This window comes from Molossus molossus, unplaced genomic scaffold (assembly GCF_014108415.1).
Source record: "Molossus molossus isolate mMolMol1 unplaced genomic scaffold, mMolMol1.p scaffold_m16_p_24, whole genome shotgun sequence".
NCBI lineage: Eukaryota > Metazoa > Chordata > Mammalia > Chiroptera > Molossidae > Molossus > Molossus molossus.
Genome location: NW_023425360.1, coordinates 2,292,927 through 2,310,251, shown reverse-complemented (window position 1 = coordinate 2,310,251; position 17,325 = coordinate 2,292,927).

Here is a 17,325-nt window from a genome sequence, read left to right as displayed (position 1 = left end):
GGTTGTGTACTGCACACTCCCACTGTACTCCTGAGGACTCTGTTCTCATCGATGTGAATAGGGCTAGAATCCTGCCCAACTGTACATAGCAGTCCTAACAAGAGGGATAACGAGAGGGTATTTCAGACTGAGGACACAGCATGTGCAAAAGCCTGGAAGTAAAAAAAGGAAAAGGAGGAGTGTTGAGTGACCGAAAGAAGCTCAGGTGACCTAAAATCTCCCTGAGGGTGGAGATTGTATTTTCTACTTCTCTGTGTCTTCCACAGGGTAACTCGGTACCTCGCGCTGCGTGACAGGTGGGGGATGGTCCCTGAATTTAAGTAAACGTCAGGTTTCCCGCCAGAGCAAAGGGGGCCCAGGCCTCCGTGTTGGGGTTGAGCCTCATGACCGTGCCCAGCACCATATTAATTTCAGGCTGGCCTGAAAGTGAGCAAGGTATGGCTGGTGGTCCTGGTCATCTCTGAATCTAGGCTAAGAGGTGCTGTCTATTTCTGAGCCCTAAATGATGCTGTGTGGCTCAGTCTTAGTTATGAGCCCCTAGAACCTTCTCCTGCAAGACTCCTGACCTCAGAAAGCAGATGCAATGCAGACTGGTTGGATGGGCATTGTAGGCGAAAACGAGATGAAATGGTTTGGCGAGAACCACATCCACTCCCTTCCCCACCCTCCCAAGGAAGCTGTGACTGTGTGTCTGCACGGGACAGGAACTTTGCCTGCAGACATGGCTTGGTGACCATGGACATCCTCATTCAGGCTCTGGGGGAATCAGAAGGAGCCCGGTGAAGACAGGCCTCCCCAAGCCAGCCACGGGCTTGCACGGAGAGGTGGTCAGGTTGGTTCCCCTGGCCGGGCTCCAGCCTGGTGAATGAGCAGAGGCCGAGGAGAAGCCGGCCAGGAGATTCTGGCTCTCATTCTTGGCAGCGGCCACACACTTGACATTGTCTCTGCTCGTGAATTTCCTTTTTTGTCTATGCATAGTAAACGATGTGGCTAATGCTGGCTTTGGCCCACGGGGCAGGCAAGTTAGAGCCCTCGACACAGCCTCCCTCAGCAGCCCTGACTTGCTCGGACCCAGCGTCCCTGAGGAGAAACCACTCACATTTCCTCCTTCCGTGCTCTGTTCCCCGGAGGATTTTGCTCGTGACTGCGTCCCCAGTTCCCCTGGGTGCTACCAGACGCAGGATTTTAGGGAGGCTCCCATATTTGAAACATTTTGCAAAAAAAAAGTTAAATATTGCCCTCTCTCCCAACTGCAAACAGGAAGAGAGGTATCCAAGTCGAAATATTGCACTTAAGATAGTTTCCAGGTTGAACAAGCCAAACAAAAAAACACTACACTCAGCTGTCAGGGCAACGCAGCCCCTTTCCACCGCTCTCAATCAGATGACGGGGAATCCGTACAACGGGGGAAGTCTGCATTCGTGTTAGAAGCCGGGTACGGGTGCCAGCAAATGTCAGAACACCTCAAGAAATTTGAGGGCTGTGCTGGAAAGTCTGGTACAAAGGCAGCTTCATCCAGCCTCAGACCCCTGGTGGCACGGGGGTGTCGTGGGAGCTGCTGGCTGAGACCCACGTGAGGGGTGCAAGGAGAAGCTCACGGTGAGGGCAGAAGGGGGACCGGGGCCCTAGGTAGAGACTAGTGACAGAAATATGCAGACATATTACTGCTCTTTCTCTGTACACTTGGGGGGTGAGCTACTGAACTGGCCTCTGTTTTAAGATCAAATAGAAAACCAAATCAGACAGCAACATGAAGGCTGGGCGGCAGGGAAGATTCGGGGAGGATTGAACATCCAGTTTTGAATTTAAAAAAAATTTTTTTTTTTTTAATCCTCACCCGAGGATATTTTTTCCCATTTATCTTCAGATAGAGTAGGAAAGGGAGAGAGAAACATCGACAAGAGAGAGACACATTGATTGGTTGCCTCCCCCACGAGCCAACCAGGGCCAGGGACAAACCGCAACCAGGGTAAGTGCCTTTAACCGGAATCAAACCCTCAACTTTTTGGTCCATGGGCTGACACTCTAACCACTGAGCAAACCGGCCAGGGCCAGTTTTGAAAAATTTTTATTGATTGATTTTTAGAGAGAGGGGTAGAGAAGGAGAGAGAGAGAGAAAAAAACCCACATCTATTTGTTGTTCCACTTATTTTTTTTTTTAATCCTCTTCCAAGGACATTTTTCCATTTTTTGTACAGATAGAGTGGGAGGGAGAGAGAGGAAGAGAGAGAGAGGGAAACATCGATGTGAAAGGAACACATTGAGTGGCTGCCACCCGCACGACCAACCAGGGCCGGGGACAAACTGCAACCGAGGTACATGCCCTTAGCGGGAACCGAACCCGGGTCTCTCTGGACCGCAGGCGGACGCTCTAACCGCTGGGCCAAACCGGCCAGGGCTGTTGTTCCACTTATTGATGCATTCATTGATTGACTCTCAGATGTGTCCTGACTGGAGATGGACCCCACAACCTTGGCGCATCGGGACGATGTTCTAACCCAATGAGCTTCCCGGCCAGGGCTCCAGTGTTGAGTAGGGAAACAGGTCTGAAGAAAACTCTCATTGTCCAAGAATGAGAAATATCCAAAGAGCAGAGTCTACAAAAAGTCTATAAAATAATGATCATGCAGATGATGATAGTCTGATAATAGCAACAGTAGCTAACATTTGTGGAACAGTTACTAAACGCCAGGCACAGAGTTCTAAGTGCTGTTATCCTCACAAACCACCCTATGACACCTATTATGGTTATTATCCCGATGTGATAGGGAACGAAGGCTCGGCGTGGTTGAGGAAACTGTACACAGTAGGAGAGCAAGAAAACATTTCTGAAAAGTATTTACTGCAAAAAAAAAATACATTTTATATGGCATCCGCTTTATTCTCTCTATAAAATTCAGGAATGCTTTCAAGACACAAAACCTGAATTAAGATGAAAGAAAAAAAAAATAGGAAGGAAGCCGGATGACTAATGATAAAATGATGTGAATCTAAATGTTATGGTGGAATTTGAAGCCTTCAAATGGGTAAAGGGCAGAATTTATACCGGGGAAAATGAAAATGGAACCCGTTTCTTCATCTGTTGCAGGCATGGAGACAGGGGGTGATGGGAAGGTCTAGAGTTATTAGATGCCCAGGCTCAAGGCTTGATTCTTTCATTGGAAACATTTACACATTTCCATTCGCCTGGGAAGATCTGGATTTGATACCGCCTGAAGAAAGGATCAAACCAGATGGCTTTGAGGCTTGCTCTCCGGCCCTTCATCCTTCACATTTCTCTCTTATCAAGTCACAGACAGGGGACCCAGCAAAAGTGAGGTTTGGGTGTAGTGATTTGGGGTGAGTGAGATTCTTCGATCTATCTTCCTTTCTTCTATTAAAAAAACTCCTCCAGAGCCTGCCTGGGTAGATCAGTCGGTTAGAGAGTCATCCCCATACGCCAAGGTTGTGGGTTCGATCCCTGGTCAGGACACATACAAGAAAGAACCAAAGCATAAATAAGTGGAACAACAAATCGATGTTCCTCTCTCTCTCTCTCTCTCTCTCTCTCTCTGTCTCAAATCAATCAATCAATAACAATCAATAAAATTGAAAAACCCCTCCATTACGTTGCTTTGTCTGTGGGGCCCATTCCTCCTGAATTCTCCCCCACCCAGCTCCCAGGTGGGCACGGGTGGACTCCAATTCCCTGCTCACCCATGTGGGATTTAAAGCGGAGCTCCTCGGAGGGGAGATACCATCTGACAACAAAAATCAAAACACGGGAAGAACAGAGCTGTGCTGAGCACTAATAATATCGCTTGTCCCCTGAATTAACTTGGGCTTGACACGTGGCCCTGGCCAGGACTGTCCGGTAACGTGAGCCAGTCAATTCCCTTTCTGCTGAAGCCAACCTGAGTTGGGGTTTCTCTCACTTGTTACCAGAAGAGTTCCAACTGCCTCGGCGAGGCAGAATAAATCAATAGCACAGTCTCCGGGCAACCTTCCTCCGCGGAGGATCGGCGGGGTCGGATGCAGCATTAATATTAACATCTGTGCTCCTGAGGCTACTCCATCTTCAGATACTTTTGAAGAACCATCAACAGAAGAAAATCAATGAGCTGTACATGAAAGGCATGTACATAAACAGAACTTCTCCATTCATGTGTGCTTTCAGGATTTCAGGTGTCCCGAGGGCTGTCTTCACAACCAGGTGACTGACCCTCAGGGCCGCCAAGACCAAAGGAAGTGAGAAGCTAGAGGAACTGAAGACGACATGACTTGTTTCCCTGCCCCGGCGCCAAGCCCACCCAGCCTGTGTGTCTCCCAAGGGGCAGGGACGCTCTCTCATGAGACGTCCTATGGCGGCGCTACCGGAGGAAAGGAGGGAAGGAGATAATCTCGTCTGTTCATCTGACAGCATGCCCCACGCCTCCCTGCGCTCTGGCCACACTGCCTCCTGCCAGTTCCTCAAAGCTGCTGCTCTTTCCTGCTTTTCCTTCATCCGTAGCTTCCTTCTCAGCACCTGCCGGCCGTCGGTCCTAATATGCTTACTGCCGTTTATTTGCTGGATGTCCCTCCCGGTCAGCTGCAGGGTGTGCAAGTCAGGGGTCACGTAGTGTTCAGTCTCTTCTCGATAGTCACAGGGCAGCCTAGCAACAAATCTTTGTTGAACAATGAATGAATGAATGAATGAATGAGTGTATATTGCTTCTTTGAAGTTAAAAGGGATAAAGGAGTAAGTTTCTTCCTATATTACTTTTGACTGAGTCCCACCCCCCCCAAAGCTTTCCCTTTAATAACAGGAGCTATATTACCAACTGATTTTGATAGTGGATTTCTTCAGAGGAGGGGGAGGGAGGTGGGGATGCTCAGAGCCCAGTGGAGAAGGAGTAGGGACTTGGTGTTCCCTAGAAACTGGTTCTGTGGGTTTATCTTTCTCTGGGTGCAGAGTGGGCTACTTAGAGGGGAGGGAGTGAATGAAAGCTATGTTAATTCGACTTCTGGGAGGAAATCTAACAGCTGCTGCCAGAAGTCACGCAGGTGGTGCGTTCTGGTGAGCGCTCAGGTTCTGATTTGGGGTAAAAGGACGTTAATACATCTGTCCGGCCCAGAATTTTCCAATTTACCATTATCTGGAGACCTTGGAAAACCACAAGGAGAGTGTGGAATGTGAAGTAAAGCAAAGCAAACTCCCCCCCACCCCCTCTGTTTTCTCATGAAGTAAAAGATGCCTCATCCATTGGGGGGAATAGTATGTCTCCATTAAAATAGTTTATCCTAATGGGAAACATGATTATGCTATAGTGTTAAGTTCAAAACAAAACCAAAACAACTGGGACCCGATATTATAGCTGCAGAATCAGAACAACTTGTTGATAAATGCCCTGCCGGGCAGAGCCTGGCTTACCTCCCCAGCAGTGTTTCTTATCAGCCCCTCCTCCTGCAGGCCCCCCCACCCCACCCCCCGCCCTCTGCCCTCCAGCCACTCTCAACCCACATTTCACTGACACCTTCCCCCCATTGCCACCCCTCCCCTCGCCTGGACAGCTCCCCTTGATTCTGCAGGTCTGGCTGTAAACATCTCTTCCTGTAAAACCCTGTTTTAAACCCAGAGACTGAGGATGTGCCCCCAGGTCGGGTCCCTCCCACCTGCACTTCCTGGTCATCACGTTGAGCACAGGGTCTCTCACTAGGCCAGGGGCAAGGCTGTGAGGGGGGACAGTGTCACTCACGGCCTGGTCCCCAGCGCCACACAGCACCTGGTACAGGGCCTCAGCAAGTATTGTTGAATACAGACCCGAAGGAAATAAGCCAAAATGAGTTGCCTCTGAAGTAGGGTGACTAATGCTGATCTTTTCTTTTTTTTTTTTATTCTCACCCAAGGACACTTTTGAATTATCCTCAGATAGAGCAGGAGGGAGAGAGGGAAAGAGAGAGAGAGAAACATCCATGTGAGAGAGACACATCGACTGGCTGTCACCCACATGACCCCGTCCAGGGCCGGAGACAAACCGCAACCGAGGTACGTGCCCTTAGCGGGAACCGAACCCCGGACTCTCTGGTCCGAGGGCCAACGCTCTAACTGCTGAGCCAAACCGGCCAGGGCAATGCTGATCTTTTTTTGTTGTTTTCTTTCTACTTTTCTGATTTTTTTTTTTTAAACTTTCTGCAATAAGCACGGATTGCATCTATAAAAGAAAACAATAGCAACACTTTGATGGTACTATATCTGGAGAGGGCAGAATAGGGGCAATTCCAACTTCACTTTCTTTTTTCATAGAACAGGGGGAGTTCATCAGCATGTGTAGGTCTTGGTCCAGGAAAACACGCAACTGCAGCGAGCGGGCCGAGGCGGCGGGCCGTGCGGGGCTCTGTGCCACCGCCCGGGGAACTGCCGTGTGTAACGTGAACCTGACCCTGGCAGGCTCCCCCCGCGCTCCCAGCAGCCCACCCACTCGGCCTGGAACAGAGCGGCTCTTCCTTAGCAAACGTCTTCTGAATTCCTTGATACCAGTTTTAGAAACAAAATGAATGTAGATGGGTACCAAGAAAAGTGCTTTGTGTCTGGTGCCTTCGTTCTGGGAATCTGGGGACATTTCACGCAGAAACACCGGCACAGCTGGTGGACGTCCGTTCACCAAGAGCGGCGACTTTCAACCGGTGGGCTGCAGGAATGGTTAAAACACGCAATGCCGGCTGTTTCTCAGGGCACGGACCTCTTTCCCTTAGATTGTCGAGTAAAAAAATGACAACGGCTGACACAATGATAGCCGTCCAGTGTGAATGAATCAACAGTATACCTTTTTGTGTTTTTGTCAGATCGGCAAAAAATACCTTTTTTGGTGTGCCACAGAATTTTAGCAGTTAGTGTATGTGTGCCATGAGTTGAGAAAGGTTGAAAATCGCTGATCTAGAGGTCAAGATTTAAGGCAACCTCAGTCTTCCAGATGATGACTAAAAGCAAAAACAAGCAAAAGAAAGAAAGAAAGAAAGTAAAAAAAGAAAAAGAAAAAAGAGGAGGCTCCTGCATATACTCTCACAAGCTCACAAAGGCCGTGCCGTCTGGCTCATGCCCTACTAACCCCCAACAGCTTTGCAGAGCCCCCCTCCGAGCTGCTGTGGGGGCTGTGGATATAGTTCTAACAAGCACAGTCTTGGGCCTAACAAGAGTCCCAGACTGTCAAATACTAGGGGCGTTTCCCACAGGAGCACTCTGACTTCCACCAAAAAGGCACCTGGCACATTACGGAGAGAGCAATGTGAAGGGCACAGCCTTGGACAAAGAAGCACAATTAGGGAGGTCAACGGGCCTGCCCCCAATCACACAGCAACCAGAGTAAAACTGTGATATAAAATAAATAGCAAACAAACAGAAAATTCCCAGGGTCCTGGCTCCTTGTGCCCAGGTAACTGTCATCAAGGGTCGGCATGACTGAGTGCGATCAAGGAAGACAGGGGAGTAAACCCTACCTTTTAGGGTGATTCCCAGCAAAAATTCTTTCATAATTTAAAAAAAATATGTTTTTGTTTATTTTTTAGAGAGAGAGGAAGGGAGAGATAGATACATCCATCAGCTGCTTTCTGCACGCCCCCTACTGGGGATCGAGCCTGCAACCCCGGCATGTGCCCTGAATAGAACTGGTACCTCTCAGTCCATGGGACGATGCTCAATCCACTGAGCCACACCGGCTGGGCTCTTTCATAATTTTTTTTAAAACTTTTTTACTTTATTTATTTCTATTCTCACCCGAGGACATTTTTTGCATTTACCTTCAGATACAGCGAGAGGGAGAGAGGGGTGAAGAGAGAGAGAGAAATATCGATGTGAGAGAGACACATCGACTGGCTGCCACCCACATGACCCCAACCGGGGCTGGGGACAAGCTACAACAGGGGTACGTGCCCTTAGCGGGAACCGAACCTGGAACTCTCCCATCCGTGGGCCGATGCTCTAACCACTGAGCAAAACCGGCCAGGGCTCTTTCATAATTCTTAAATTGGTTCTGAAGAGTTATTCTCCTCAGTGATTAGAAATAGAAATTTCTGGGCAAAATCCCATTGCCCAATATTGACGGACAGAAAAATAAAATAAGTCCTCAATAATTGTCTTTTTCCATCTATTATTGCAGAACAGATTTTGTATCCACCCCCCCCCCATCTGCACCCCAACACATACAGTTTTCCATGTCGTTTCCCCTGGACAGACTGGGCACTTGGTGAAGGCAGGGTCCGGCTTGCCCATTTCTGTACGGTGCCTGGGCCAGTGCCTTTTCTGGGTGAATGAATAAATGAACGAGCAAATGAATAGATATTCAAGATGTAGTATAGTCGAGCTGTCCTATTTAACTTTCCACACAGCACACCCATGTCTTGAGGCCAATTCTTGTAATCCACATGGTGGATGCTTTCAGTATGACAGGAAGTAATTAAACCCAAGTATTGAGGGAACAGTTGTCATCACTCCCTCTCTAACCAACAAACAATGTAGAAATGGCAATTCGGCCTGTATACGGGGGCCTACTGACACTCGGGAATACAAACAGTCCCAACAAGATATTGCAACCTCTAGCCGCAAGAAATCACACAAAGGAGTGATCCTCCTATTTGATGTCACATTGACACAATGTAGCTTTGTGTTTCTTTTGCTAACTCACCTGTTCTTCCACGAGTAACTGTTAGAGTAACTGTTAAAGTCATTCTCTTCCTCAGTTCCCTTATGGAACACCCCCTTAACATTCAAGCTATTACTTCTTTTAATGAGCAGAATTGGGGGATGCCCTCCTTTTCTGTGCGTCTCCTCCGAGACTACAAATCAGCAGCGTGCACCTCATGTCTAGACACCCGCAGGTGTCATTGGAATCACTGACTTCAGCTGTTTACACCCCACATTGTTTTATTTATCCTTCAACATCAGGTCTCTGTTTAATTAAACTTTGCTTTGGTCCTCCCGGCAAGCCAAGACACTATCTCCATTGCGGCACAGAAGTGGTTTTGCCCTTATGAATTCCATCTTTGCCTCTGTTCTACCCAAGAACACTCCGGCCGCCCGGATCCTGAGCTTGCTCTCCTGCAAACCACAGGCAATTGCCAAGGGTGCCTCCCATCGACAAGCTGCTCCCGGCCAACGCTGATCTTCCCCAGACGCGAAATCATAATCTTCGTGTTTTTCGTATTTCACATTCTAGCCACAATTTCAACATCCCATCCCCATGACATTAGGGGATGATAAATCAACAGGCAGGACAGCTCCCCTGTACAGACTGGTACGGGTGGACTGGGCTCTGCCAACGCCCTCCCTCCTGCCAGATGTCGGCGGGGTTAACCCTTTCCCGCAGCTCTGCTTCCCCAGGCAGTTCCTTTTAACAACAGAAAACAGCTTTTATTTCTTCTCTGTCTAAACATTCCTTTTTTTTTTCCCTCGCCCCTCTTTTTCGTTCCTTGCCAAACCTAACAGTACGATAAGGCAAACAAAAATGCTATCAAACCATCAGCGATGTAGACAGATTCTCTACTTAAATAACTTCGTCGGCATTAAAACTTTTTGCTCCTTCCTAGTCACGGTATATTCGTAGGTGAGGATGAGGGTGGGAAAAGCTTATTTTAAGATGAATAAATGCTTATTGCTAATGTGTTCTTGCTTTTGTTATTTTTAAAGTAGCTTTATTGAAGTATAATTTGCATGCTATGAAATTCATCCATTTTACCAGTATAAGTCAATGGTTTGGGGTATATTTATAGAATTGTGCAACCATAGTTGTAATCTAATTTTAGAACATTTCTATTTTCCCCTCTTCTCCCTCCCCAAAAAAAAAACCTCCTCAGTGCCCATCTGTAGGTGCTCTCCCCACCCCAGGTAACCGCTAATTTACCTTCTTTCTGTCTCTGTAGATTTTCCTTTCCTGGGCATTTCATACAAATGGAATCGTACAATAGGTGGTCTTTTGTGTCTGGCTTCTTTCACTTAGCCTAATGCTTTTGAAGTTCAGTGCTAATGGCTTTTATTACAAGGCAAAGCCATTCGGAATGGCCAAACTGTCCCAGTAGACCCGGTGATCTAATGAGCACATGTTAAGAGTGCTCTCAGAATACACACCACACAGCACTGTCCCATGCAGACCCTCCCTCCTCCTCTTAGGGTCAAGTTCAAGGTGTGTGTGTTTGGGGGGAGGTGGGTCCGTCAAGAGCCACAAGCAAATACAAAGCATTGTAATTAGCAGTCGGCATTGGTTTTGTTTGAGAGAGAGAGAGAGAGAGAGAGAGAGAGAGAGAAGCCTATACCATTCCATTCACCTGTTATCTCAACGACAGATCAAGGCCATTTAACTTCATTAGACAAATACAGGAGCTTTTAAACTCTCTCCTTTTCATGTTATCTAATGAGATTACACATGTTAAAGTACTTTGCACACCGAAAGGATAAGCTCATGGGGAAAGTGTCTTTTTATGGTAAGCAGTGCTATGTATCATTGAGGGAGGAGGAAGAGAAAGGACAGGGCAGAGCGGGAGGTCACAGGCAAGGTCGAAGGCAAGCCAAAGGCAGAGAGGAGCAGAGACCGGACTGAGATTGGTGGGGCCATCAGGCAGAGGCACAGAGCAGAGCAGCCTGCCTGTCCCTGCCCCAGTTATATTCCCCGAAGTTAGTGCTGTCTTGGCAGCTTTGGGGCGGCTCTTTCAAACTTCCAAAGAGTCACAGAAGCTGCCCTGACAAAGATCCTTTATCCTTCCTGAGGGTTCTGGCGGGAGCCTTGGTCTGCAGCCATGACTACATGTCAGGATCCCCCGGAGGGCTTTTTTTTTTTTTTTTAATCCTCATCCCAGGATATGTTTCGATTGTTTTTTAGAGAGAGAGGAATGGAGCGAGAGAGAGAGAGACCGATGTGAGAGAGACACTGATCAGTGACTTCCTTGTACTCACCCTGGCCGGGGATCAAACCTCTAGGCGTATGGGACGACATGCCAGCTACTGAGCCACCTGGCCAAGGCTCTCCTGGAGGGCTTTTCAACTATACCCAGGCTCAGACGGGATCCTAAATCAGCTAGATCAAGGTCTAGAAGGTAGGGCCTGGCCACAAGTATTTTTGCAAAGTCCCCCTGGTGAATCTAATTAAGGGCCAGGATTGAGAACCAGTGGGCTAAATAGAACAGCACCCACCAAATTTAATATGCATACGAATCACCTAAGGATCCTGTTAAACTAGAGATCCCAAAAGGGGAGCTGAGAGTCAGCTCTTAGAACAATCTCCCAGGTCATTCAGATGCTGCTGGCCCCAGACTACCATTTTGCAAAGTAAGGAGCTAGAGAAAATCCACATTTTTTGTTTCTATTTGGCATGCACGGGGTGTTCCACTACCTACTTCCATTCCAGAACAGCAACGTTAGCATCCCCTGAGACCTTGCTAGAAACGCAACTCCTTGGGCCTTACCGTGGGTTTATAAAGTCAGAAACTCTGAGAGTAGGGCCCAGTGACAAATTATGTTAGCAAGCTCTTCAGGTGCTACTGAGGCATACTAATGTTTGAGAGCCTCTGAGCCACTCCCATTTCCTAAACATGTGATGCTCCTAAGTATGAATGCCTTCCGGCTGGAGCACTCTTCTTCCCTCTGACCCTCTTCCACCCAAGCATCTCCATCAAACTCCTATTCATCCTGCAAAACCCAAGTCTTCTGTGACACCTTCTCTCCAGTGTTGCACTGGTAAGTGTCTCACAGTTGGCTCTCCAGAACCCTGATTGTGTAGCGTTTGTCAGTTTCAATCTGTCAAGTTCAGTGTGTCAACGTGAAGATGCCGGAAACCGAGTTGGGGCTAGATACACGCTTATTAGCAAGAAATGAGCTGCTCCGACTGGTGGTTGCCAGAGGGGAGGTGGGCTGGGGGACAGGGTGAAAGTGGAGGAGGAATTAGAAGTACAAATTTGTAGTTACAGAATAGTCACAGGGATGTAAAGTACTGCATAGGGAATATAGTTGATAATATTGTGATAACTAGGTATGGTGCCCGGTGGGTACTAGAAACATGGTGTGTGGGGGGACACTTTGTAAAGTATATGATTGTCTAACCACTACGCCAGTGCTCTTTACCCTAAGAAGAAAGCATGAATTCAGAAAAATTTTTTTCATATGAAAAAAAAAAAAATCCTTTCTATTTTACAGAAAGGGTTAAGTACCTAACGTGCCCTGAAGAATCAAGAGCGTGTCTGGCATCTTGTCCTCCTTTGTCCTGATGAATTGCCTGACACGTCCCCGCTCCCGCAGTCCTCCTCCTTAGAAAATAACATTTGGTTCTAGTCTAGGGCAGGAGCCCAGGCCCTCCTGATTTAAGGCCAGAAAGGAATGTGACAGCAAGCTTAAATGGTTTCATATCTATAAACGCATGGGGTCCTGAAATACAAGTGTTGGCCTGAAACGCTCGTCTACGTGGGCTCTAATGGTCCCTGGTCCCGTTACTATCTGTTTATCTTTCATTCTCTTTAAGATATGCAAACTTGGGCCCTGGTCTAGCTTTCTGTACTGCTAGACGGTGGGAAGACTTACCTGTAATGTCTAGGTTCGGGTTTCAATGGGCCGGCGATCGGACGAACCATTCGGAAACACGTTTTCTCTTGTTCACTGGATGTTGGTTTCAGTGATCGCGGCACTGATTCCGGAGGGGAGGGGTTCGCCCATGCGTCGCCTCGTGTGATTTTAAGATCCAAATAAAAAGCTATGCCCATAAACGAGACCTTTTGCAAAAAAGACTCTCCAAGAAGGAGTAAATATTTCTGGCAAGTAGGAGGTGGGAGTTCAGAGCTAACTATTCCTTTTGCAACTCAAAACATAAATTAGGATAATTGTTTTCGAAAATTGAGGCAATGGGCTGATAAATGTGAGCTCTAATTAGTAGCTTCTTTTTCAGCTCATGGTGTAACTCCCTGTGCTAGTCTCTCACACGCTCACCTACTTCAGGACCATGTGTATGATCCTTTTACTGGGTTTACAACTTGGGTTTCGTCAGGAGGCAGAGGGAAGGAATAAAAGATTGCTTCGAATTTAAACAAATCACGAGTTATAGGAAAGACCTCAGTAATGTCTTTATTCATCTCCTCCTGGGGTCCCCTTAACATGTCCAACTGAAATTAGAAAACGGAATTAATTCCCTCACCCACAAAAATCAGTGCGGGGCTCCCGTGGTTGACTCTCTGGTCCGCCGGTCTCCCAGGCTCAGCCTCTGGAGGGCTTCCCTTCCCTCCCTCACCCCGTATCCAGACGGCCCTGCGGTCCTGCCAGCCGGTGCTGTAATGCGTCTAGAATATATCCTTTCTTTCCTCAACTGGAGAGAGCATTGCAGCCACCTGGGGAGTGTCATGAAAATGTACAACTCCAGGACTTTCCCCCGTGAGGTTCTGATTCAGGATGTCAGAGGTGGGCCCCAAGAACTCTGCATGTCTTACAACGCAGCCAGGTGATGCGGGCGCCTGAGTGATGAGCAGGTGGAACCAGGTGAAGAGAGAGGAAGAGAGCCAGAAGGTGAAAATCCCGGACAGGAGGAGCCGATGAGCAGGGCAAGATGGGGGGCCTCTCAGGCCCCAGGAAACAGGTCTGCTTGGTGGTCTGAGATGCCGATGAGTCTCAGTTGAAACTGTCCATTGGGAGCAGGATGTGAGGATCAATAGCCGCAGAGAAAACTCTCGGCTAGATTTGATCATTAGCTTTTGGGGAAAGAGCCTATCCGTTGGGATGAGAATGGACTCAAGCTAAAACCTTATTTAAAGTGACTGGGGAGGATGAGCCAGCAAACAATATGGGAGAAGAGGGAGAAGTACTGTTTGTTGTTTTTGTTTTTTTTTAAAAGAACTTTAAGAAAAGAGGAAGTCGTTGACTATTTCACAGTCATCCTAGTTGTGTGTGTGTGTGTGTGTGTGTGTGCCCTGAACAGAGCAGGTACATAATAAAAACATTTTTTTTAGTTTTATGTATCGATTTTGTGTTCCACTTATTGATGCATTTGATGGCTGATTCTTGTATGCGTCCTGACCAGGGATGAAACCCTCAACCTTGGCCTATTGGGGTGACTCCATCACCAACTAAGCTACTTGGCCAGGGCCGATGTTTTCTGAACTGAATGGAAGTGCTGCCCAGTCCAGGGAAGGTGGAACTATGGGGGGGGTTGCTGAGTGAAGCCATTGCAGGAGGGTCACAGTGTGACCTTGGCAAAGCCAGCCTCCCCGGAGGGGTGGACAGATTGTAGGTGGGGAGGAGGAGCTAAGAGGGTAGACAGCCAGTGTAGATGCTGAAGCTGCCTCACAGAACGAGGGAGGAGGGTGGGCGGCAGTCGGATGGGGCAGCCGGGTGGGGTGAGTTGGTTTTGCAGACGGGGGAGTTGTAAAGAAGCAGAAACGAAGGCTCTACGATTTTTCCCGGGCGAGGTGACCTCCTTCTTTCTGAAGACGTAGTTTTAACCATGGAAAACTGTCTTAACCTTTCATGGCTAAAACTATGTCTTCTCCAAAGCGTCTCCATCTGCTCTCCTGACCCAGTGATTCATGACCTCCTGCTGGCTGGTTGCGACATTGCCCCGTAGCTGCCTCGCCTGCAGGACCTCACGGTGATCCCGCAGGATGGGTGTCACATTCCGCACCGGTCCCCTGACAGGCTGACCTGCAGTGTCCCTTGGCTGATAAGTGGCGGAACTGGATCCGCCTCACTCTGTCTGACTCAGAACCCCTGCTCTGCCATCCAGGCTAGCCTTACTTCAGCTGCGTAAATTCCAAAATGACATGACTGCTTTCTCCCCAAAGTTCCTGACCTTTTTACATTCCAGACTGTTCTATCTAATTGAGGTGTAGTTTCTTCAGTCGCTAAAGGCAAAGCTCTTGCAACTCTGCCTACCGCCCCCCACCAGCCTTCTTGTCTACCTCACCCTTTGCAAACCACACAGAGAGTCAGCAAGAGGGGCTGCCTGCTGCTCACCTCCCAGAACCACACGTCTGCCCTGCACTGTGCCTCCCGCCAAGGCAGGAGCACGCCCGGGCAGCCTCGTGTGTGGTCCTCAGCTCCAACGAGTCCCTTCCATCCTGGGAGAAACCCCATCCGCTTAGCACCCTCTGGAGAGGCTGGGCGCTGTGCTGTCTACCGCATCTCATTAAATCCACCTGGTGCTGCCAGCTAGACGCTCTCGTCTCCACTGCACAGCTGAGGTCGCTGTGCCCCGTGGAGGGGAAGTGACTTTCTTTTCTTATTTTTTTAAAAATATGTTTTAATTGATTTTTTTTTAGGGAGAGAGAGATAGAAACATCGATGTGAGAGAGGAACATCGACCGGCCGCCCCCGCACACCGCCTGCAGGGGATCGAGCCTGAAACCCGGGCATGTGCCCTGACCTGGAATGGAACTAGGGCCTCTCAGTCCATTGGAAGATGCTTAGTCCACTGAGCCATACATGCCTACATCCTGTCTCAGCACAAGGATGAAGTCACAGTAGAGGGCTCCTCGGGTCCTGGGAGCCCGGGCCATTCCAGGAAGGATGCAGAAAGGAAGAATTCGGGAAAGTGATGGGTTAAAAGAATCTGTCACTACTTTGCACATTACGGTGAGAATTCAGCGGTTTAAAGGATGAGTCTATAGGTCCGGGTCGCACAGTGTGGAAGACCATCATGAACGTTTACTGCGTCTCTGGACCTGGGCTGAGTGTTTAACATGAGTTATCTCCACCGCCTAGGCTCCATAACTCACCCAAGTTCTACCAGGGCGGAGCTGGGATTCAAGCCCAGATATGCCTAGAACTTGCCAAGTCCTGCTCCTAAGCACCGTGAAATGTCCTTGGGCTCCATCAGCCCCTCTCACTATGTCCCCCTCTGCACACAGCTCCACTCCCCACCCAGCACCCCGCTGACAACATCTGCCTCTTTTCTTGTCTGTTCTCCCCGCTGGACTGGAGGTGCCCAGAGGGCAGAGATTCTTCTGATTCTAACCCCTGCCACTCCTGTTGTGTGGTAGCCACCAGCTGGGTTTTATTAATAACAGTGGGCTGAATCAGGGACTGTTCCCAGTGGAAGGGTTGGGGTTCATCTCCCTGCATCATCCACTCATTCATTCATTCATTCCATCCATTCATTCGTTCATGTTGTGTGGTATGCATTCAACAAGTACCTCCTCGGTGCCTTCTGTGTGCCAGGCACTATTTTAGCGGCAGGAGACACAACAGCGAGCAAAGCAAACAGGAAGCTGACGTGCAAGGAGGAGCAGGCAGACGCTTTCTCCGGGCACTTTGCTGAGTTTCCCTATTTTTCCTCAATGCTGGGACCCATACTAAGAGTTTGCTATCGAACTTTTCTTATATATCTTCTGAGAGTTTATAGCTTTTGTGTGCATTGCTCAGGCTAAGCGGCTGAAGAACCATAAATCCAGGCTGAACAGATATGGACGAAACAGACAAACTCTGAAGGCGTAAAAGTCACCTCCCCAAAGCCTCTGACAAAGTGTCATCCTCCCCATGGCTTCTTCTCTAATCCACACATCCTGGTCACTGATCCCAGAATTCTAGGGAGCAGCCAGGTCTGGGCAAAGGCTGGGAGTGAGCCAGGGTTCAACACTGGAGCCCAGGGTCCTCAGGTGTCAACAGAACAGGTGCCTGCCTGCTCTCTGATGAATTAGGGCCACCTTGGGCTAAATCTACCCCTCTTCCCCAATGTCCACACCCCAGCCAAGGAAGCCCACCTTGCCTCCACCCCTGTTCATGACACTGTCCAGGGGTGGGTCATGCAGGTGTGTGACCGGGGCTGCAGAGGAAGGTTTCCCGAGGCACCCCAGGAGGGCCCAAAAACCCAGCATAAGGGGATGCAGGAAGGGGCTGGATGCCAGGTGCCCCTGCCGCGCGGGATCTGGGCGCTGGAGTCTGCAGTTGCTTCAGACTTTCTGCACGCTGCTCGGAGGGACCCGCAGCGGTGGCCACGCACATCCTGGAACAGGGCTCTGTGCCCTTCCCAGCACTGTCAGCATGAGATCATCACACCAGTTGGAACTTCCTGTCCCTTAAACACTGACTGGAGACGGTCCCCACCCTCTGCCCGTCTGTGGGCTCCCAGACTCACCTAATACCTCTGGCGTTCATTGCCAGGCAGTGCCAGGCCCTGCCCTCCAGGCCTCCTCAGCGCTGGGACAAGTTACACCATCCATGGCAGAGAAGAAGCCGTGTGTGTGGCGGGGGGGGGGGGGGGGGGGTGGCGGGTCTCTGCACCAGACAGGCCAGCTTTCTGAGCAGTGGCCCCATGTGCCCCATCGGGGTTTCTCTCTCCCAGTGCTTGGCAGGGTTGGTGCAGGAGCCAGGATCTCTGGGGAAACAGGCCTGTTGAGGACAAGGGGCCCTGG